Raw genomic sequence first — 23,252 nt, forward strand, 5'->3', positions numbered from 1 at the left:
CAGGTGGCGATACTCACTGAGCCCAGACTACTTGGAATTGAAACGTGAAATGGTGACTGAAGCTTTTAGTCAATAACATTATGCCTAACATCAAAGTCAAAGTGGTTTTGAACAAAATGAGGGTCAGTAAATTATGACAGAATTAAAATTTTTGGGTGAACAATTCCTTCAAGATGATAAGGACAGGGCAGTGATTGATTTATAGTTGTTCCTAGAAGTAGCCCTTTGAGAGGAGACATTGAATGTATTTTAAATAGCATACTACCATAAATGCCAGTACTATTTCTGCAGTATTGAGTATGTATAATATGCATATGCAGATTTTTTTTTTTGGTATGCATGGAATACCTGTATAACCAAAGTACTACATTTGTCAAAATGTGCAGTAAATCCTTCACTGTGATATCCCCCCCAATGTTCAAGCCAAATCTATGCCCTCGCCTGTGTGGCAAATGAAACCGAAGTAATATCAGCCATCATTTTTACCATCTTTTTATTGACTCATTATTTGATCATACTGCCAAAAGTTACTATTCTTTTACAAAGAAAAAATAAACCATAGTGTATCCAAAATTGCATACAAACACAGTATGCATTATATACTGTGCAGTAAGCAGTACACTGTTAAATTCCAAACATAGCAAATGATTATAATTAGGAAACTGATGCTGCACTATTTGAGAACATCAGACTGGATACCTCCACTTGGCAGCTCGGTGTGGAATCAGTGAAATGAGGAAATATAAGAGTCCAGTTCCAATGTTAATCCCCAGCTGCAGACATGGAAAGCTGGCCTACATTAAGACTGTGTTTTGTGTGTGTGTACATGTCCAGAGGGTTACATAAACAACACAGCCAGATGGCACGGCTAGAAGAGAGACTTTTAACTGAGCTGCTCAAAGAAAATAACTAAAACCAAAAATAAATTCACTCAATAAACCCACTGGTCCATTCAGTCATAATCCGTGGAGGTAAACAGTAATATCCTTAAACACACAGTAGTTTTACGTGATTAAAGCAGATCAGAATGGATTTAGGTTTAGAGTAGGATGCGTAAGGCTCTAACATCATGAAACGCTCACCAGTAATGATACCAAGAACAACAGTTATGCTCGCTTGCTGTTTCGTTTCCATCCTGACCTAGTTCCATAACTGCTAACTCAACTGGCATATGAACTTACTGAGTTGCAGTGTGGTACATGAGAATCGAGTCGGGTCACATTTATCATGAAGATATGCCTTGCAACCCGACATCTCATACACCGTTCTGCTTTCTCCTGAGCCTAAAGTCCCAGCACTCACACACGCACACACATACACACACACACACACACACACACACACCAACTAGTCACCACTGCTGAAATGGACAGCTGCTGTCAGTATATTTGTAATTTTTCTCTCTTCTGACTGCTGTAATCCATTTCTCTCTATATTTTCCCCTCTTTTGGAAAGTTGTGTAAACGAAAGAGTAATTTTGTCTTTTGCTGTTGGAGCCAATAGGAACACAAAATAATATTTGCTATGGTCCCCCTTCATCTCTATCGAAGTTTGTCTTTCAATTTTCTTCTGCATTTCAGACCCAAAAATGCAAAAAGGGTTAGTTTTGTAAAATGTTAGTCTATTTCAAATCTAAAACTTTTACATAAGGTGTTTTTGGCATCATAAAATAATTTAAAGCATTTAAATGGGATTTTCTGGATATAATTTTACAACTTTGCTTCAATAAATATCAAGTTCTGACAAGCTTTATACAAATGATAAAGGGGCATTATGCGTGCCAATATGAAATTAGATTTAATGAGATTTGTCTAAATATGGTAAGATTCTGTTCTGCCTCAGTGGATTTCCGCATAATGAACTATCAGTATTTAATTTATGATTGTTTTTACCTCTTGAATGATCATATTACAGCTATATTTCACACTGCATATGAATACTAATAATGAACACACATGGTGTTTTATATGGATAACTGAACATGTTTAGGCAAACACAGATTAATGTAAAATGGTAATGACTTTCGAAGAACTGCTTTTGATGCGCTCGTGTCTGCTTGTCATTCACAGAAGCCTTCCCTAGAAGTTCCCTTCTATACTATCATTATAGAGCATTTTAAAACACTGTTGTAATAACAACTGTGTCACTATAAGCTACTGCAAATATGAAGCTCATTGACTTTCTCTTTTTGATCTTTCATTGACCTTCATTTCAAAGCTCTTCTCATGGCAGTGAAATTTTGAACTAATTTTTGCTAATGGAGTCTTTTATGGGTTCACATATAAGGAGGAAGTGTTTGCTCTCTCTACTGTTGACATTTCAATTAAAAGCATGAAATCTGCAATTGCCAATAGTTCAAACAGACAAAAGGGGGAATAGCCTACTGCTGAGTGTAAAAAAAACATCTTCAGTGAATTTAAAGTCTATGGAAACTACAAGATCTAGCTTACACCTCACAACTATGCGGTTGAAACAGTCTGTATTTTGAAGTTCAGACCTTTTGAGTTCTGAGGCTAGCTATAAGCTACAAGAAGATATGTGCACCCTGCATAAGTTGGTTGAAGATGAGTTAAACTTGATATATGCTGTGGATATACAGTATACAATATAAGCATTTACTGTATTTAAAGAGATTTGTTAAAACGGTACCAATAACAGACTACAGATCTTTGTAATTTTTAACTTTTATAGCTCTGTGTAATATTTGAAACAGCATATCTAAATGGAAATAACCAAAGGCTAGTTGAAGCTAGTTCAAAATTGTAGTTTGTGGCTAATGTCTTTTAGCTTTGAGGCTATCTATATGCTAGTACTCCTAAGCACTAACAAAATGAACCTTTAGCAGAGCGCTAAAATTTGTAGTATTTGTACTGTAAAAATGGACCAAAAATATTCCTAAATTATCTTGTTTGAAAGTGTATAGCATTTTTTTTAATCTCCAGAATGATAATTCCCAAATACCACTTGCTATCAACTAGCAATAGCATTTACATTTATGCATCTGGCAGACGCTTTTATCCAAAGCGATTTACAGAGCCCTTATTACAGGGACAATCCCCCCGGATTGCAACCTCAAGGACACATTGGTGGTGGCTGTGGGGATCGAACCAGTGTCCTTCTGATTAACAGTTATGTGCTTAAGCCCACTACACAACCGCCACAAAAAAAATAGGGACAAACCCTTCGATACGTCCCTCTCCAACTTCCTGTTTCAAAAGGAAACACATCAACACAAGATTAAGTATTTAATAGTTCATCAAACTGATCAATTTAATGAAGTATTTCGTCTCTTTTGAAGTGTATGTTTTGAAGAGAATGGAAATCACATCAAAACTGTTACACAGTGTCCGACATGCTAAGTTTCATGCAATAAGCAATTTGTCTGTGCACACTAGGGAATTGGCAAGTTAGCAGATCAACGTTAGCCCAAACTGGTAGATGCTGGAACTACACCTTGTGATTGCAAAAATGCATGTTTCTCCATTGACAGCCATTCAAAAGTAGCTGTATTAAATATAATTGAATCACAATTATTTCATTACAATATAGTACATCTTTTTCAAGTGACAGATCTTAAAAGTGTCAAATGGACTTCTATTTTACCCTATCTGCTGACATTAACAAGTGATGAGTCACATGACAGCTGATCCCAGAACTGAGTGCCCATGAGCAAAGATTTCAGCCTTCAGATTGCTCACTTTTAAGGAACCTTGTGCTTGCTAAGCAGATGCCATTTAAATGAATGGGAATGCTAACAGATAACTTTCTCAAGGTATTTTAGAGCTTCTTGGCCCATACCAAGAGATAATATAAAGTAGGCATCTGTTTTGTAGAGTTGGATTTTGGACCAATGAGATTCCACTGTGGGTGGGGTTACCCAGTGCAATGGTGCAGATAGAGAAACCAACTACTACTTTTGACAGCTGTTTAGGACAAATATTTGGATTAACAAAGATGAGAGAGCTTTTATCACTTTTGTAGTGTCGTGCATGGTAAGGCTAATATTTGAGCTAATTCTGGCATACAGAGGAGAAAAATCAGATGCTACACACTGCAACTTTAATTAAGGATCTTTTAAAAGCACCATAGAATGGCTTATTGAAAACACTTAACTGCTCTGCATGTGTTATTTACTGTACTGTAAAAACTGTGTGGAGGTCTCTTAAACTTTGTGACTTTTAATATGAATGAATAGTGGATAACTGTCAAAAATCCAGTACGACAGAATTAATGCTTTCAGTCTCTCCATTATCTCACAGTCACGGCTTGACAGGAGAGTGAATTTTAATAAACTCTTTTGATGCTATCATAGAAAAACCTGTCCAGTCAACAGATCTGGCCTCTTTACCCTACAAAAGGCATTGATTATGTTGCATGAGAGAGATAAAGGTGAATATAACAATAACATCAAAAACAGCTTTTCAGGTGAGTTGCATCTCAAGGGGAAATATCAATCCACTGTCGGCAACTTTAATGTGCTGGCCTATTAAACCTTTCATTTCATTCATCAGTTATGCGGGTTGCTGTGCAACAGAGCATTCAGTTACACTTGGATTGAGGATGAGGGAATGTCACGAAACCTGTCCATGTAAGTTTATGCCTAATTTGACTAGCTTCTACCAAGTGTGGAAACTCACAGAGCGCTGTTCTATGCAAACAGTGACTAACGGATTCACTTTACGTCACCAACGGGCTCATATTACACACAAAAATGATCTTTTGCCACCACCTGCTGGCTAACATAGGTCATTTCAAAAATAAAGACAGTAACTCCTAACACATATGCACTACACTTACACTTTAGTTTAGAACAGCAGGAACACAAGAGGAGTGATACACACAGTGAAGCGTCTGAGTGCTGATGCTGTCACACCATCAGTGCTCATGGAACGTCGCTCGTACAATCAGATTCAAAGACCGGAACTAACTGTGGTGTGTGTGTTTGTGTGTGTGTGTGTGTGTGTGTGTGTGTGTGTGTGTGTATATCTATATTTATATATTAGGGCTGTCAATAGATTACAAATTTTAATCGTGATTAATCGCACACTGATCGTGAAATTAAGCATATACCATTTATCTTGTTTAACAAATTTATTTTGTCATCATTTGATATATCCAGCAAATTAAACAATTTCACTAATTTCCTTTGATTGCCAAACATAAAACACAACGGAACTTATTCTGACATGTAAGGTCAGCTTATTTTTCTAGTCAACATTTAACCAGCTGCTAAGGCATACAAGTTTGTTAACATTTTCAAGTGCCAGAACAGCCCTCTTCTTGTGCACTATGTGACCTGCGAGTGAAAAAAGTCTCTCACACAGCACAGATGAAACAGGAGTTGCTAGATATTGTTGTGCTAGAGCCGCCAGCTTGTCATGACCTCCGCTCTGTGCAGACCACCATTGTAGAGGGAATTGTTCAAGGCTTATGCTGGGCACTGCTCTGTATCTAGCAAGATGGCTTGATTCCAGTGATGTTTCATCATCGGACTCTGTATCAGAGCCCAACAAGAGGAGAACAATTTTTTTTTGCTGGCTCTGATTCAGCATCTGAGTGATTTGGAGCCTCTTTTAGCATTTTGTCTAATGTTTCCCAAACTTCAGATCTTTCTGCTTTAGGAATGCATTTAACTTTTTTTAATCTGGGATCAAGAGCTGTTGCTATTTTGAGCCAAGCAATGTTTGTGTTTTCCATGTGCTTTGTCAAATCCCCTTTGAATGCATCCTTAAAGTGCACAGCGTAAACAGGGTCATCTTCAGAGACAGCCATCTTCTGGGACAAGTGGCAAAGTGCAGGTAACAATTTTTCACCCCCAAGAAGTTCCATGACATATCTGCATAATAAACACTCAAAAACACAGACCCAATTAATAGATTGTGTTTGCTTTATTTAATCAAGTCCCTACATTACACACAAGCCAAAAAACACATTCTCTCTACAGTAACACTTTACGCAAGGTTCCATCTGTTAACATGAACTAACAATGAACAATGCTCCTACAGCAGTTATTATTTTTAGTTCATTTTAATTTCAACATTTACAAATACATTTTTAAAATGAATGGTATTAGAATTAGTTACATTTTTCTAAACTCTGTACAAAGATTAATAAACACTAAGTAATAGTTTTCTAATAGTTCATAGTTCACATTAGTTGCATTAATATTAATGAATAGGACCTTATTGTAAAGTGTTACCCTCCTGCTTTACTTTCCTTCCTGGTATCTCTCATACAAACTCTGCATTTGACATGAGCTAGTCTAAATCTATACAGGACAAATTAATAAATACTGGCTAAAAATGACATCTCACCAAATAAACTGAAGTACCAACCTGCATGTTTCCAGTAGTTTCTCCAGCCTGGCAAGTTTATAAACTCTGCAGATGTTGGAATGGATGGCTTGTGGTTAGGCTGTGCCAGTGTTGCCATCAGGGGGTCTTTGTTGCGTAGGATCCGGCTGACCATCTCGAGGGTGGAATGCCACCTTGTGGGAACATCTTGCACTAGACACTCGTCGCCCAGGCCATGAGCATTTTGCTGTGCTTTCAACTCTGTCAAATTAGAGGGGATATGCTTGAAATGTCTGTCTAATTTATGACAATTCACTAAAACGCCATCAAAGCTGCCTTCACGAAAGCCATGACGATTACCCTCTGTATAATGTGTGTTATACAAGGCATGTGCTCGAAAAGAAGCAATCTAGATGCAGCAATCATGTTCCTCGTGCTGTCCGTACCAACAGTAGGGATCTTGCTCTCTATCTCCCAATCCTTTGCCTCTTTCATGAACTGTTTAGTAAAATGACTTTCTTCGGTTTTCAGCACAGTTAATGCAAATTAATGAATATGCCAGTCTTTATTGATGAGATGCACAGTTGTTCCCAAGTAATTATGAATGCTTACCGATGTCCAGTGGTCCCCAGTCAATGCAACACTCATTGTTTGTGATAGCAGCTCTGCTTTGCATTTCTTTTCATTAATATACAGTTCGTGAAACCTGGACATGATTGTTGATCTTGACGGTAACTCCTTTTTTTAAAATCCTTTTTTTTTTATTGATTTCATGTAATATTCTAATTTTCTGAGATTCTGAATTTGGGGTTTTCATAAGCTGTAAGCCATAATCATCAAAATAATATCAAATAAAGGCTTGAAATATCTTCCTTTGCTTGTAATGAGTCTATATAATATATTAGTTTCACCTTTTAAGTTGAATTACTGAAATTAATGAACTTTTGCACGATATTCAAATTTTTCAAGTTTCACCTTTACTTGCATACTGTTGTTTGTACAGATGAACGTGGTCCTTCAGGAGCTTGGAAATTTCTCCCAAGGATGAACTAGACTTGTGGAGGTCCACAATATTTTTTGGCTGAATTCTTTTGATTTTCCCATGATGTCAAGCAAAGAGGCACTGAGTTTGAAGGTAGGCCTTAAAATACATCCACAGGCACACCTCCAATTGACTCCAATTAGCATATCAGCAGCTAATTGGTATTGTTTGTATTGTTGTAGACTGGAAGCTCCTGTCACCAAGACAAATTCCTTGTATGTGTAAGCATACTTGGCAATAAAGCTGATTCTGATTCTAATTGTCTAATTGCCTAAATACTTGACTGTAACGTTTGGTGTCCAAGGAGTGGAAGAGGAAGAGATGAGACGCAGGAGTAAAATTTATCAAACTTTTAATTACAATCACTGGAGTGGAACAGACACTAAAGTATAACAAACACTGGAGAAGAAACAAACAATATTGCTCGACATGCTAATATAACACTTTAAACATAACACTGTCAAATATAACACTTCAAGGACTGACAAATCATGAACATAACTAGAGGGTTTATATACACATGGAAACTAATGAGCGAATGGCATACAGGTGGGGATAACTATGAACAGATGAATTGATTAGGGCAGTGGATTCTGGGAAATGCAGTGCAGGAGAAAATTTCAAAATAAGAGTCCTTGAATATGGTGAAGACAAACTGTGACATTGACATAATTTTCTGGAATTTTCCAAGCTGCTTAAAGGCACAGTTAGCTTAGTGAATGTAAACTTCTGATCCACTGGAATTGGAAAATTGAATCAATCTGTCTGTAAACAAAATGTTGGAAAAATTACTCCTGTCACTCACAAAGTAGATGTCCTAAAGGACTTGCCAAAACTATAGTTTGGTAATATGAAATCTGTGGAGTGGTTAAAAAGTTTTTTTTTTTTTTTATGACTTCAGCCTAAGTTTATGCAAACTTCTGACTTCAACTGTATATATATTTGTAAGGATTAGACGCATGGTCTTTTATGTCAACAATAAATATTTTTTTTTAAAGATAATAACCTAATGTATTTTGTTATCTACCAATGTACAATGATATGGTTAGCCGCATTTTTTATTTAGATTCAATTTTTTCCTGCTGTCCATGACCCTATGATAACAAACCTTAAATCCATTTTCAAGTTTTGACCCACTAGTTAAGAACCAATATTAAGCATACCACACTGTCATGGAGGCACAAATATAACTTAAAACAGCTAGTAAAAAATGCTGGTTTGATGAAGCAATGTTGGTTTCAACAATGAACTTTCTCTAATGTAGCCTTAAATGAATGTTCTGGGTTCAATACAAGTTAAGCTCAATTGAAAGCATTTGTGGCATAATGTTGATTACCACAAAAATGAATTTCGACTCGTTCGTCTTTTTCTTAAAACAAAAAACAAACATAGAGTTCCAGTGAGGCACTTACAATGGAAGTGAATGGGAACCAATTTTTTTTACTTTAAAATACAAAATCTTTGTGAGGTATAATCACAAGACATATATGATATGCGTGTAAACATGATTTTAGTGTGATAAATCACATACAATCCTTTTATGTGTTAAGTTATAGACAATTTTACATATCTTTACCATTTGGTACACAGATATAAACTAAAAGCAACAAAACTGTAATTATGGGGTGTGGTGATGGGGGCATGGCCGTGCGACGTTTGCACAGAACGAGGCTGGGAGAGACAGAACAGTAAGGATTGACACTTGTGGGAAATCACCTCTAACAGCTGTTTTGTGTTTGTGGGGAATGTGGAGAGGGATAAAAAGGGCAATCCAGACCGCCCGGGGGGGGTGTAAGAGATGAAGGCTCGTCGGCACCTGTATGCCGCCAGATGGTCCTCCGCCAGTTGGACAGCTACTAAAAAATGGCACTATTATTATAACAGCCAATCAATGGCACCTTGGAAAACTGTTTTCTTTCTGTGTTCTTTTTTTGTGTGTAGTTTGTTCTGTTGCTTTGGAAACAGTGTTGTGGCTTTGTGTCGTAGCCCTGTGTCAACATATCGCTGCTGGTTGCAAAAAACACAGCGATTAGCGACACACTGTGCTTTGCTTCCCACACCTCCTTACCCCATCTTGCCTAAAATGCTCCAAGCACCTCACCACAGGTGCCAACCACCTCCTGTGCTCCCAGCATCTCTCCCCCTCAATCGAGATGATGTCTCTCCCAAAAGTACATTTGGATAGGGCCACCTTTATAGCAGCTGGAGTGTAGAGACATTATGTCCATACTGTTTAGCCCCAGGTGCTTTGTATCCCATTGAGATAAAGGTCTAACACAGACACAAAGGTGAAATGCTTGATTATCTTACAACAATGTTTGACTCCCACAGAAAAATGTTCAAAGCAAATTGGTTATCCAATTTAAATTCTCTCTGTTAAGGATAATTTCCATATGGGTAAGTGAAATCTTTATTTACACTGTTCATCTGTTTTCAAGAATATTTTGAATCCAATATTTTTGGGTATTATTTGGCATAATGAATAATTGGTTTTGATTAGTGGTGTATTTGTGCTGCCTCTCTGAACTCTGGCCTCTGTTTACATTAGCTATATTTCACTGGAGGGGTGTCTCTGCTCACAAGACAAAATTAATGCAATATGTCATTATCAAGAGGGGCACAGACCATTTTTTCCAACAGTATTTTGAAGAACACCATGTTAACATCATACTGCAGTCAGATATTCTGGATAGAAATGTGTGATTACTTCCTCCCCAAATCCATCTTGACATCCGTGGGCAGACGTTCAGTCAATTGATTTTCATCAGTTATGTAGACACAGGGCAGACAGTTACATAACCAAAAGAAAGAGAATTTTAATCGTATACCCTGAGCGGATTTCTCTGGATTAGTTTGTCTTACGCTGAATGCAACGATGCTGCAAGAGTGGATTTCATGAAACGTGCCCGGATTATTAGATACATTTTTTTTCAATATTTATTTACACCACAAAAGCTTGAGCTGACATTTTGTGCACTTACAAATGCGTCACCTTACACATAAGTGTAATCTTTTAAATTAAGATTCAAGCAATGTTCGAGGTTTAATATAAGTTAAGCAAAATGGACAGCATTTGTGGGATCATTTTGATTACCACAAAATATAATTTCAACTCGTTCCTTGTTTATTAAAAATTGAAAAATTTAAATATAGCAATGGAAGTGAAAAGAATATTCTGGGTTCAATACATATTCTGGGTCCAAGCTCAGTCAACAGCATTTTTGGCATCATGTTGATAACCACAAACATTTATTTTGACTAAAGGTTAGGATTAGCCTCTACTTTTCATTAAAAAAAGTACAATCTGAGTTACAGTGAGGCACTTAAAATGGGACTGAATGGGACAAATGTAAACATTAAAATACACACTGTTTAAAAGTATAGCCACATGACGTAAACAATATGCATGTTAACAAGATTTTAGTAAGTTATATCCAATATTTCCTATTTCCTAATTCATATCCATGATGGTGTAATGCCAACAAACCATAAAACCACTGTAAAAATTACGATTTAAACAATTAACAGCTCAAATATTACACAAGTTTTAACAGGATAATTAATGTAAGTAATTTTATAAAATTATAAGCTTCACATTTCTGTCTTTAAGCCCTTCAAAAATTCACTTCCATTGTAAGTGCATCACTGTATCCTCGGCTTTGCTTTTTTTTATTTAGAAAGATAAAGAGGGATAAGTCAAAATCCTATTTGATAAACTTGTCACAAATGCTGTCAATAGAGCTTAATTTGTTTTGAACCTGGAATATTCCTTTAAGATTCTCACTGTTTCAAAAGTACAGCCACAAGACATAAACACTGCACTTGTTAACATGATTGTCATGTGATAAAATCAGTGTTTTACTGGCTTTACTGTGTTTACCAGATTACAGTTTACTGGCATTATGTCGTCATGACAACAAAGTTGTAATATTGGATAAAATGTCTTGGTTACTGACGTAACCTCCATTCCCTGATGGAGGGAACGTGACGATGTGTCGATGAGTTGACACTAGGGGTCGCTCCTGTGGAGCCCAGACATCTCTGATTTTGAGAAAAGGCCAATGAGAATTGGCGTGTGGAATTTGTATGCCACTCCCCGGACATACGGGTATAAAATGAGTGACGCTGCAAATACACATCAGGTATCGCACTGAGGAGCCGAGCCAAAGACCCGGCGCTTTCAGCGGTTGGTTCAGTGTTGTGGTCGGCGGGACACAACACTGGAATACACACACGATCTTACCGGTTAGCAGCGGAAGCACATCGGGGGTTACTACAAATATGGCGACCCAGGGCAGAGGGCCCTCTGTACAAGGAAGACGTGGTTTACCGGTAGGGAAACCATTTTGCGGGATATACATCACACAGGGTTGCCGAAGGGGACAACCAGCACATGTGGAGCACTTACCTCAGTACGGGGGCCTATTGACGCCAGTACCGGTGCGGCAGCAAGCCTCTCCAAAGACTCGACGGCAGTTTGGCTAGGGAGGAAGAACGTCCAGGGTTCACACTTCCGCGAACGCAACTGGGAAAAGAGCGCACGTCTTCGCCTCAAGGGAGGGGAAAAGCGCTATGCACAAGCGATACACCCGACCAGCTGACCCGAACTTACCTGTTTGTGTCACCTGATAACACACAGGACGAAACTGGCTCAACCCTGAGGTTATAGAACCTTGCAAAGGTGTTAGGTGTTGACCAACACGCGGCTCTACATATGTCTGCTAGAGAGGCGCCATGGGACAACGCCCACGAAGCCGCAACGCCCCTGGTAGAATGGGCTGGTAGGCCAGCAGGGGGCGGCACGTGCTGGACGTGGTATGCCATTGTGATGGCATCGACGACCCAGTGGGCAATCCTCTGTTTGGAGACAGCGCTTCCCTTCCGCTGTCCGCCGAAGCAAACAAAGAGCTTCTCGGAGCTTCTAAAGCTCTTGCGTGTGGTCCAAGTAGATGTGAATAGCATGCACCGGACACAGCAACACCAAGGCTGGGTCTGCCTCCTCCTGGGGCAGTGCTTTCAGGTTCACCACTTGATCCCTAAAAGGGGACTTGGTAACCTTGGGCACGTAGCCCGGTCGGGGTCTCAGGATGATGTGAGAGTAAGCCGGACCGAACTCTAGGCAAAGTTCGCTAACAGAGAGGTCTTCAGAGAGAGCGCCTTTAGCTCTGCTGACTCAAGGGGCTCGAAGGGAGCTCCCAGAAGGCCCCGAAGGACCACGGAGAGGTCCCACGAGGGAACGAGGCGCGGCCTGGGAGGGTTTAACCTCCTCGCGCCTCTCAGGAACCTGATGATCAAATTGTGCTTCCCTAAATACTTACCTTCCACTGCATCGTGATATGCCGATATAGTGGCTACATACACCTTCAAGGTGGAGGGGGACTGCTGTCTTGAGGAGCGTGAGGTCCGAGAACCAAATCCGGGAGGGCCAATAAGGGGCCACTAAGAGGACCTGCTCCCCGTCCTCCCTGAATTTGCACAACGTCTGTGCAAGTAGGCTCACTGGGGGAAACGCATACTTGCGAAGGTGGGCCTCGGTCAGAGAGTACCAAAGTGGGCAATGGGAGGACTCCGGGGAAGCGAACAGGTCTACCTGTGCTTGGCTGAATCGACTCCAGATCAGCTGAACCACCTGGAGGTGGAGCCTCCACTCTCCCCTGGATGTAACCTGCCGCGACAGCGTGTCCGCTGTGCTGTTGAGGTAGCCTGGGATGTGAGTGGCTCGCAGAGACTTGAGTCGGTGCTGACTCCAAAGGAGGAGATGGCAGGCGAGTTGTGACATGCGGCGAGAGCGTTGACCGCCATGGCGGTTGATATACACTGCCGCAGCTGTGTTGTCCGTCCGGAGCAACACATGCTTGCCCCGGATCAACGGCAAAAGCCTCCTCAGGGCAAGTAGTACTGCCAGCAACTCGAGGCAGTTGATGTGCCAACACAGTCGCAGGCCAGGCGACTGTGTGCCCACTGCATACGGCGCTCCAGCCCTGTTGGGAGGCATCTGTCGTGACCATGACGTGCCTGGAGACCTGGTCTGACCAGGGGCTGAGAGAGCGGCAACAAGCCTGCGTGACGAGGACGCGGTGTGTATCGTGGCACCATGCTCATCTCTCGACTCGGGTGCTGGAGTAGCCACGTCCCCAAGCTCAGAGCGAGAAGGACCAAGGGGACTATAGCGTCAGACGTACCGGCAGGCGGGGCCTCGCGACAGGGCGGAGCCCAGGGTGCTGAGTCTAGGGACATCGAAGCACTTACCTGGCTCCTTGTGACCGCTCCCGGAACAGCCTGGGATGGGGGAGGAAGAATTTCGTCCTCATGGCCTGCAGAGACCGTCGGCTCGGGGGTGGTGTTGTGCCACGGCTGGGCGCGTGGAAGCAGGAGATCCGGTTCCAGAGCGCTGTACCTGCCAAAGAGAACCGGTGGCCGGCAGTCATGATAACGACGGCTGGGGAGACCGGAAGTAGAGCCCGGGGGCTGAGGAAACTGTTATTTTTTTAAAATGTGGGTACCACAGCCGGTCGGGCATGCAGTGAAATAAATTTCAAAAGGAAATAAGGATTCTCCACCCGCCCCTCCAGCGGGGGAGGGAGTAGTCTGCTTACCAGCTCACGAAGTGCAGTTTCCTGAGACACAGGGCTGCCCATCTCAGGGGCTCTTCGAAGCCTTCTTAGGGTTCTTGGTGGCCGGCCGTGAGGCAGGGGGCATCGCCGTCCTGCGGGTATCTCCACGTCGGGGCTGGCCCCGAGGGGCGGGCTGTGGTGGGGCGGGCTGTGGTGGGGCTGGTGTTGGTACCACAGGGGGACACGCTGGGTGACGAGCAGACGGGGTGCGGGGTCTGTGGCTCCACCTGGGCAGGATGTGCTGTATAGCCTCCGACTGCTTCCTCACCGTTGAGAACTGCCGGGCGAAGTCTCCAACGGTGTCAGCAAACAGCCCAACCTGGGAGATGGGGGCATCAAGGAAACGTACCTTGTCAGCCTCTCGTGACTCGACCAGGTTGAGCCAGAGGTGGCGCTCCTGGACCACCAAGGTGGACATCGCCTGCCCGAGAGCCCGTGCCATGACCTTCGTTGCCCGGAGGGCGAAGTCGGTCGCCAAACGCAGCTCCTGCATTAGACCCGGGTCATGACTACCCTTGTGTAGTTCTCTAAGTGCCTTGTCTTGGTGCACCTGCAGGAGTGCCATAGCATGCAAGGCGGAGGCAGCATGCCCAGCGGCGCTGTAGGCTTTAGCCATCAGAGACGACGTCAGCCTACAGGCCCTGGACGGAAGCCTCGGGCGGTTCCGCCAGGTGGAGGCGTTTTGCGGGCATAAATGCACCGCGACCGCTTGGTCCACCTGGGGAATCGCCGTGTAGCCCCTTGCTGCCCCGCCGTCGAGGGTAGTGAGAGTGCGTAAGCTCCTCATGCACCTCCGGGAAGAAAGGAATGGGGCGGAGCGTGGCCATAAGCGGCGCTCTGGCCCCAGGAACCAATCGTCGAACCAATCATGGAGCCATCGACCGAGTCGGGGAGCGGCTGGGACCGCAACGTAGCCATGGCCATGCTCTCGCAGTGAGGGCATGAACCATCCACAAACGCTGACTCTGCGTGGGTAGCACCCAGACAAAAGTGGCAGCGATCGTGGCCATCAGACGGGGAGAGAGAACAACCGCAACCAGGAAATACACAGAAACGGAAAGACATCTTGAAAAAGACGCTTCACCGTTTGCACCACTCTTTTAGAGAAATATACTCTTTTAATGGTGTTTATATATATATATGTATATGTGAATATAAATCTATATATAAACTAAGTTATTCACTCCGTGAGCTTTTGTTCAGCTGCTGAAGTGCCCAGGGGTGTGTGCTGAGCACAATGTAGTGTGCGAGGGGGAGGACCGCTGGAAAGCACCATACAACCAACAGCTTTTAGAGATGAATGAACGGCAGAGGAATTCAGCTCTGTGACTGCTCTCTCGGCTCCGAAGACGATATCTGATGTGTATTTGCAGTGTCACTCCTTTTATACCCGTCTGTCCGGGGGAGTGGCATGCAAATTCCACACGCCAATTCTCATTGGCCTTTTCTCAAAATCAGAGATGTCTGGGCTCCGCAGGAGCGACCCCTATTGTCAACTCATCGACACAACGTCGAGTGAGTGACAGACGGGGAACTTTACACAGATAAGGTTAGTAAGTGATTTGATCATACTTAAAGTTGCACTCAATAACTTTTGTCTTCGTGTCATCGTGGATACTGACACCTAGCGGCGTGGATGCCGCATAATTTAAAATCAATCGTTTTCAGTTTCAAATGTCATTGTAGGAAATGTGTATTCACAGTCAGCCATAATTACTTTAATCAATGAATGATAATGTAAAATACAGTTACTGAGCTTAAGCGAGAAGTATTTGTCTGGTCATGTGATTAACATGGCAGCCCCCATGTCCGCTCTCCTTTTAGAATAAAACAGCTTATAAGAGGTCACTGATGTGACTGGAGTCTTCATTTTGATGTGTGTGGTCATGATTCCCTACATATATTTCAAAATTACAATTCGTGTCTTTAGGAGTTCAACCTGTTTAATGAGGATACAATTACTGGGTGTACCTTTAAATCATGTTAACGTGATTCAGGCTGACATCTCCTTAACCCCCCTCGCGCGCGGATGATTACAGCTCTCACGAATGACAACATTACACATGTGCTTGCTCTACTATCTAATCACTTGCTTCCATTGCGAGACTTTCAAACCAGAATGGGTTGTTCATTTTAGTTTCTAGGCTTTCGAAGTACGGCGATACAGGGTAATTCTACAGCGTTAAAAAGACTGAAAGGAAACACGTACAGTGCATGACTTGAAAAGAGAAACAGCGCGAGAACAAACACGCGATCAGAGCGTGGACTAAAACTTCTCAACAAGACAGAGAACACGTGCCTCTAAGAAGAAAACAACTATCTTAACAGGTAAATGCTCTCTTTTTTTTCTTGTCTGTCAGTTTAAATTCCTTTACACGATCGCTGTATCAGTACGCACGGTTCTGTTATCTCACCATCCGCAGCATCTTTTGTAGCTTTACTAAGCTGCGACTGCAGTGAACGAACGGGACTTCATAACGCATTACCTGTTTGTACAGGTCTTATACAATATAATGCAGACCTTTTAATTATTATTTTGACTACTCCACTACTGTATATATTTGACGTTCTACAGTGGTTGCTGAAAGAGACTTAAATAAAACTAACCAAGTGTGTTCAAGATCATGGTGTGTTTTTTTTCTCCACCGTTAGAGATGAACTATCTATAAAGTCTGGTAATCTCTTTCATCTTGGCAGTTCAAAAATGAAATCGGGTCTGTTATGAATGATACTACTAAGTAATGAGACACTATTTTCATGTAGTAGATTGTAAAGATAGGATCTGGTAAGATTTTATATTATCTCTTTGGTCTCAGGTGAGGTGCACTTAGATCTTGCTTTTTGTGGCATTAGCTGTGAAGAAGGGCAGATATACACAGCTGTAGGCTGTTTGTTTTGTGTTTTAAGCTCTGGTGGTCAGCTGCGTCAGTAAAAGCTTTAGTAATGGCTTTACAGGGTTTAAGTGACCTGCTCATTTATCACCACCTTTGACACATCAATCATGTTGTAGCCTCTCCTTTGAAGGAGCTGTAAGGAGAGAGGCTAACCCACTGTTAGATCCTCTGCTCTTTAAAGACATTCCAAGAATATAAGCATACTAATGTTTTTCTGATTAGCTCTAAAAAAACAGGGAAGGGGGGTGTTGTATAAGGTGCCTTCACCAACACTGATGTACTCTTAACAAAGTGCACGGTTTTGACTTCTGTAGGCATTTAGCATAGAAGATTGGAGGAATAGAAGGTGCTTAGCCACTCTATAATCACAGCATAATGTAGATAAGTTCAAAACAAAATTGCCATTTAAAACAATCTCTGAACCCCCATAAAATACACATAAAAGAAAGTGGCTCCATTTTCTTTTCTTAGAGTTGTCACCTTAATTATACTTATTTGAAAAGCCTTACAACTAAGGCAAAGGAAGGCTTAAAACGAGACTTACTGTATCTAATTGCATAGCAAAACAACAGCAGACGACCACAAGCAGGTGGACGAATGTTTAACATGGTCTACACCCTGTTCATCCTGTTTGCACATTGATGACATGATTAACAACACAGACTTGTATCAACTGTTCATTGAGATGTAGTGTTAAAGCTGGTGCACTACAGGATTTAAACACTGAGTCTGTGCTCTTTGGCTGCAGTGTGCAGATTTTGGGCCAGTGGGAGTTGATAGATTTCACAGAATATTGAATGGTATATGATGTAATAGACTCAGATTTCGATTTAGTCAGAGTAAATTAAATGTGTTTGATATTTTCTTTATCTTTAAACTGTGGTAGGCTTTGTTTGTAAAATGTTGATAAAGCATTCAGCCATCTACATTGCGAGTTATTCACCTGCATATGCAATACATTTTTGCACTATGTGACCAAAAAATGTCTGTTATTAGCCACTGGCAAGTAAATATTAACATTTCACTCGCCAGTTATAGAGTTGTGTAGTGTCGAAGCACTGAGGCCCTTTTACTGCATAAAAAGCAGCTGATTAAGAAGCTGGTTTCAGCCTTGTTTATCCAATAACTTGTTCGAAACAGCACAAGCCGTGATACTATTTCTGAAGTGAAATTTTTTAGTTATTAACGAAGGCTTGGACGCATCATTTGTTTTGAACCAGCAACAGCAGATTCTGATAAGAAAGTAGTTCCATGCACAAATGCGTTTTTATGACCGTACTCAGTTTTTCAATTTTTTTTTTTAAATGTACTTGTTCAATGAACTGTTGTATCATGTGATATGGCCCTAACTCAGCACTGCTGTGATTACCTATGTGACTACCTGCAGCCGAATCACAGCAGTGGTGATGTAGGGCCATATCGCACTCTTGCTCGTGTGATATTGCTTAAATAGCTATACAGGTTGGCTGGGTTACAAATGAAGCAAAAGAAAACAAAACATTGAAAAAGTCCAATGGATCAAAAGTAAATCGGACAAATAATATATATATTTTAGTTATTTAGACATATTTTGATAATTAAAATATTATTTCAATTATTTTAAATGTTATGCTTTTATATTTGACTGTCATATGTTTTTGAAGTCTGAAAAGGAAATCATATACCCTTATGTGGCAGGGCGGAGGGCGGGGCCGGGTCGTGATCCTACACACCTGGTCCCGTATTAGGCTAATTAAGCCTCCGTGAGGGATAAAGGTCGACTGCAGAGGATCGTGCGGGAGAGAGAGATAGTTTACGGACATGTCCGTCGTGTGTGTTTGTGTCTTCTGTTTTAGTTTGAAATTAAATTATTATTTATAAAGACGGTTCTCGCCTCCTCCTTTCCATTGATCACTTTACACCTTATTTTATTATAGGACTCATGGTAAATTTGTATAAACGACTTAGTTGTGTGCATGAAGCACACATAGTGAGTTTGTATGGTAATTAATAGTTATATTCGCGAAACACCTAAAACAAACAATTAATCATCATAGTCCTAAAACAGGCAATTAATCATCATAATCGCAATTATTTGTTTGACAATTGTCAGCCAAATTTCACAATCGTGACCCATAATTTTCATTATTAGGTTCCTACCTTGTGAATTATTTTGTTAAAAATGTGTACGAAATTACAAACAGTGAAAATAGCTTGTATTATTATTAAAAATTATAATAAATTGATAGAATATGAAATGTGTAAATTTTTAAAAAGCTAAAATGTTATTTAAAAAAAATTACAGTATATTATATTGCGTGAATATATATATAAAGAGGCCCCCTTTCTCAGTTTGCATAATATAATTTTTTAGTTACATTTTATGCTTACATTTTGTCAAAAGTCTGGCAAGTAAAAACAAAAATTTACTAGCCAATGACGATTCTTTCTCCAACATGATCGTAGAGGGTCAGCATTACATTGTTACATAATGGTTTGTTCTTTTTCCTAAGATTGAAATAAATACATTTTGATAGGGAAAGAAATATATATAGTGTCACATTTTTTGTAATTATTTGCGATTAAAATTTTAATCAACTGACAGCAGTAATTATAATTCATGGTTAATCCTAAAATATTTAATGAGACAGTGGCCCTGTAAGGCAATTTGTTTTAGTGATATATCATATTAAGTCACATACTTGTCTTGAGCTTTAAAAATGGAAAAGGTTTAATCTATGGGATAGAAAAATGATCGTCTTTCTCCATTGATTGCAGCTTTGTTCTTTTGGCAAAAAAAGTATTGTTTAGTGAAAGTAAAGATTGATAGAAATGTGGTTATTCCTAGTCGTTGTATTAAAGTGGTTTTCATTTTAAGCATATTAAGGGCCGTTCACACCAAACAAATTTTTGCATCCATCCACATTGCTTTTCTATTTTTTTTCCTATGTAAACAAGCTCTAGGTGGACCTTTTATCTGTAGTACAGCGTCTCATGCCGGAGCCTTGATGAAAAAAGTACTGTATTTAAAGCTGGAATGTCCCGTATTTGGCTGGTAGAATGTTGGCAACCCTACCCATGACTCAAATCTAAAGTCAATTATATCGAGCGGGGCCACAATGATCAAGAAATGGAGAATGGCCAACAATCATTTGCTAATTTTTAAAGTCACTCGCATCCAACTCGCATTGCAGTCTCTAGAGGCCATATTGACCACATCTTCCCACCCAGTACCGTACCCAAATGCATTTGGCACATATCTTTTTCAACTTGAAAGAACAATAGCAGCACTTCCATACATTCAGGATTGTGTCATGCATCTCCTAATAATGCAAGGTTGTGTTTTTCTGTGTGAGTTTGTTGTGTTCTGAACGACTCGACAGTTGGGTAGTTTCGTTTGGTGTGTGCTGCCCATTTTTTTCTGTAACCATTTACATACAGTAGTTGGTAAGTGTGTAATACCTAGTATTTTTAGAATCTGTACAGATTTTAGAAGTTGAGTAGTGTAATCCAGCCTTTACACCCATTAATTCATGTATTCAGCAGTCTTTCAGTGCTTTTGACACACAGTCATCAGAAACTTTCAACTCACCTTGGAAATTCATATATCCACTTCGCAGAGCACACCCTCACACATCAACAGAACAGCTTACATCAAATCACAATGCATGACTGTGGGTGACTTGTGTAAACATATCTATGCCAGGAGAACTAAATATGAAATTTTGATGTTAAGAGCATTCCCCCAGCATCCCAGGGTTTTCAGATGTAGCCAGCTATTCCATGCGCTCTGCAGATTAGAGGATTAAGAGATATAGCCTAGAGTTTGTGCAATATCCATAATGCTTCAACAGTAACACAGACACTGTTGGAAAGAGTATACCGTGCCGTCTCTCGTTAGACATTCATGACCAGCAATTTGCCCTTGATTACCAACCTTCCTTCCGCTGGCCTAGTATTGTATATACACTTGATCACTGACTGACCTACTTATTTGTCTGTGGTGGTAACCCTGTTGTGTTTTTGGAAAATACTACAGTCAGACAGGTTTGGCCTTCTCTTAAAGGGATAGTTCACCCAGATGTGGATGACTTTCTTCTGCTGAACACAAACAAAGGTTTTTAGAAGAATACTCACTATACTTCACACTATAGGTCCATACAATGCAAGTGAATGGTGGCCAGAAAATGTAAGGTCCAAAAAGCAAATATAGGCAACATAAAAGTAATCAATGTGACTCCAGTGGTAAAATCCATATCTTCAGAAGTGGTACGATAGTTTCGTGTGAGAAACAGATTAATATAAAGTCCTTTTTTATTATCAGTCTCCACATTTACTTTCACTATCACATTCTTCTATTGTTTTTGGTAATTTGTATTCTTCATGCATATCACCACCTACTGGGGAGGAAGGAGAATTTATTGCAAAAAAAGGACTTAAATATTGATCCGTTTCTCACCCACATAATTCCTTTGCATGATTCTGAACTAGTTTGCCAACTGTCCAGTGTTAGCCGTGACGTCCCATATTTTGGTCAAAATAAAGATGTCTCATATAGGACACCTGATTACCAAATATTTAAGAGATGAAATGCTCGAGGGGGCCATGCACACCTCGGATATACAGCAAAATACTGTGAGGGGGACGTTTTTCCCCAACAATTTCAAATCTGATGGCTTCTTGACTCCCTTGGCCTTAAAGGATAGCTAAGTTTCCATTGGATGCACACTTCAGAATAGCGTCATCTGGGTGTTGCTCACATTCTGTATCATAAAAAATTAGTATTCAGACATCCTTCTCATTTGACATGCTGCTTTATGCATACTGTGCAGCAGTAAAGTTTGCATATTCGGACACAGTATTTTATTTGACCCTGTAGTGTTGGCTTGCAAATCAAGAAATCCATTTGGCTAATTTTCTAGGCACTCATTAGAGCTGGGAACAGGTTTTTGAATTAAGACTGGCTTACTTGTAGCCTTGAATGCCAGACTGTAAGGCTGGGTTTTCATTTTTAATGCAGCATTTTATTTAATTTCAGTTCTCTCTCTTATTAAATCCTTTGTACTAAATTAACATTTGAAGCAAATTAAATGGCCAGTTTGCTTGAATTCTGTGCTGACGCACTGATTGGTTTGTTCATTATTGTCTTTTCTAAGGAGTGAGACTGAGAACTCTTCATGCAGAGGACCAAATCATATTCAGCATGCTGAAAGAATAGAGGATTTGATGATACATCGGCAGGTTCCAGATTGTAGTTTGTTTGGAAGGCGTTTGCCATGGCAACAGGGCATTGCTTTCATGCATTTTTTTCTTAAAAGTGAATAAGATTAGATAAGTTATTTATCTGATATAACCTTTCGGTGTCACAAAAAAAATAATAAAAATAAAAAAAAATAACAAGCCCACTGTTAAAATCCCAAAAACATTTTAACTTTCTATCTACAAGGACATGCAAAAAAAGTGCATTGCTCAAATGGCAGGAAATTCACGGTAATTTCCAGTCACCGGTTTGTTCTAACCAGGCCACCATCCCTTACCCTAACCCTTTAACTAATCTTAAATGCTCCTCCACTTTCAAGATAATAGCAGACGTTTTAGCATTTGTACAATTAGTGCTGCTTTCTCAGGAGGCTTCATAAAGATCCTAGTCAATCAACTCTTCCCAGGGAACAGACTAGGAGCCCTGCCTTAGAGGTAATGGAATATTGTTAGTTGTAAGTTAATAAAAGCAGACAATTAATTATTGTTGCCGGTTGGAAGTTGGAAATAACTATTGAAAAGACAGTGATTTCCTCTTTTTTTTTTTTGGTCATAAAGGAATCATTGAAACCTCTTTTAAGAAATACAGATGCTAAAAAACTGGAGAGTCTTGGCAATTTCATCAGTGACAAAGGCAATTACTTCTCAAAGTGAATTGAGTTATACTCTGTGCATAGTTTTTCTGGTAATGGCTGTTTGATTGACTTTTGTTCTCAGTTTCCAATTTCTTATCTTTTTACTGATCTATTCCTTTTCCTGTCATTCCCTTCCTGCCTAGGCTCTTATTCAATGCATAGTAACGTTTTTGATTAGCTGCATTTCTTTAAAATAAGATGCTAAAACTTGACCGGACAGGTAAAATGTTTGGGGCCTTTAGACCAAAATATCAGCAAATGCATGTGTTGACAGTTCTGACACAATTTTTCTTTTTACATATTAAATTCACAGTATATTCCATGGTTTATTCTTTTAGTCATGATTATACCTTTAAAATGTAATGTTCTAAAGGATGTTCAGCTTTTGAATCTGACTGGTTAGCTGAGGGAGCTGAGGGACTGAGTTGTAAAATTTCCATTATGGTATTTTTTTTATCTGTCATATTTGTTTTCATTTCTCTGACAATATTTAGAGGTATACCACTTTATCCAATGTAACAAGTTCAAAATGAATG

The 23,252-nt window shown here is 40.3% G+C and overlaps 1 protein-coding gene across 1 annotated transcript in view; it reads left to right on the plus strand.

Annotated features, from left to right (window-relative positions):
* The first annotated feature begins 16,193 nt into the window (after positions 1-16,193).
* Positions 16,194-23,252, plus strand: part of LOC127628053 (teneurin-2-like) — a 390,490-nt gene continuing 383,431 nt past the window's right edge. Inside the window, exon 1 of the mRNA XM_052104713.1 lies at positions 16,194-16,277. The gene's annotated coding sequence lies outside the window, so the exon portion shown is untranslated. The remainder of the gene's footprint in view (positions 16,278-23,252) is intronic.

Source organism: Xyrauchen texanus, chromosome 34 (assembly GCF_025860055.1).
Source record: "Xyrauchen texanus isolate HMW12.3.18 chromosome 34, RBS_HiC_50CHRs, whole genome shotgun sequence".
Classification (NCBI taxonomy): domain Eukaryota; kingdom Metazoa; phylum Chordata; class Actinopteri; order Cypriniformes; family Catostomidae; genus Xyrauchen; species Xyrauchen texanus.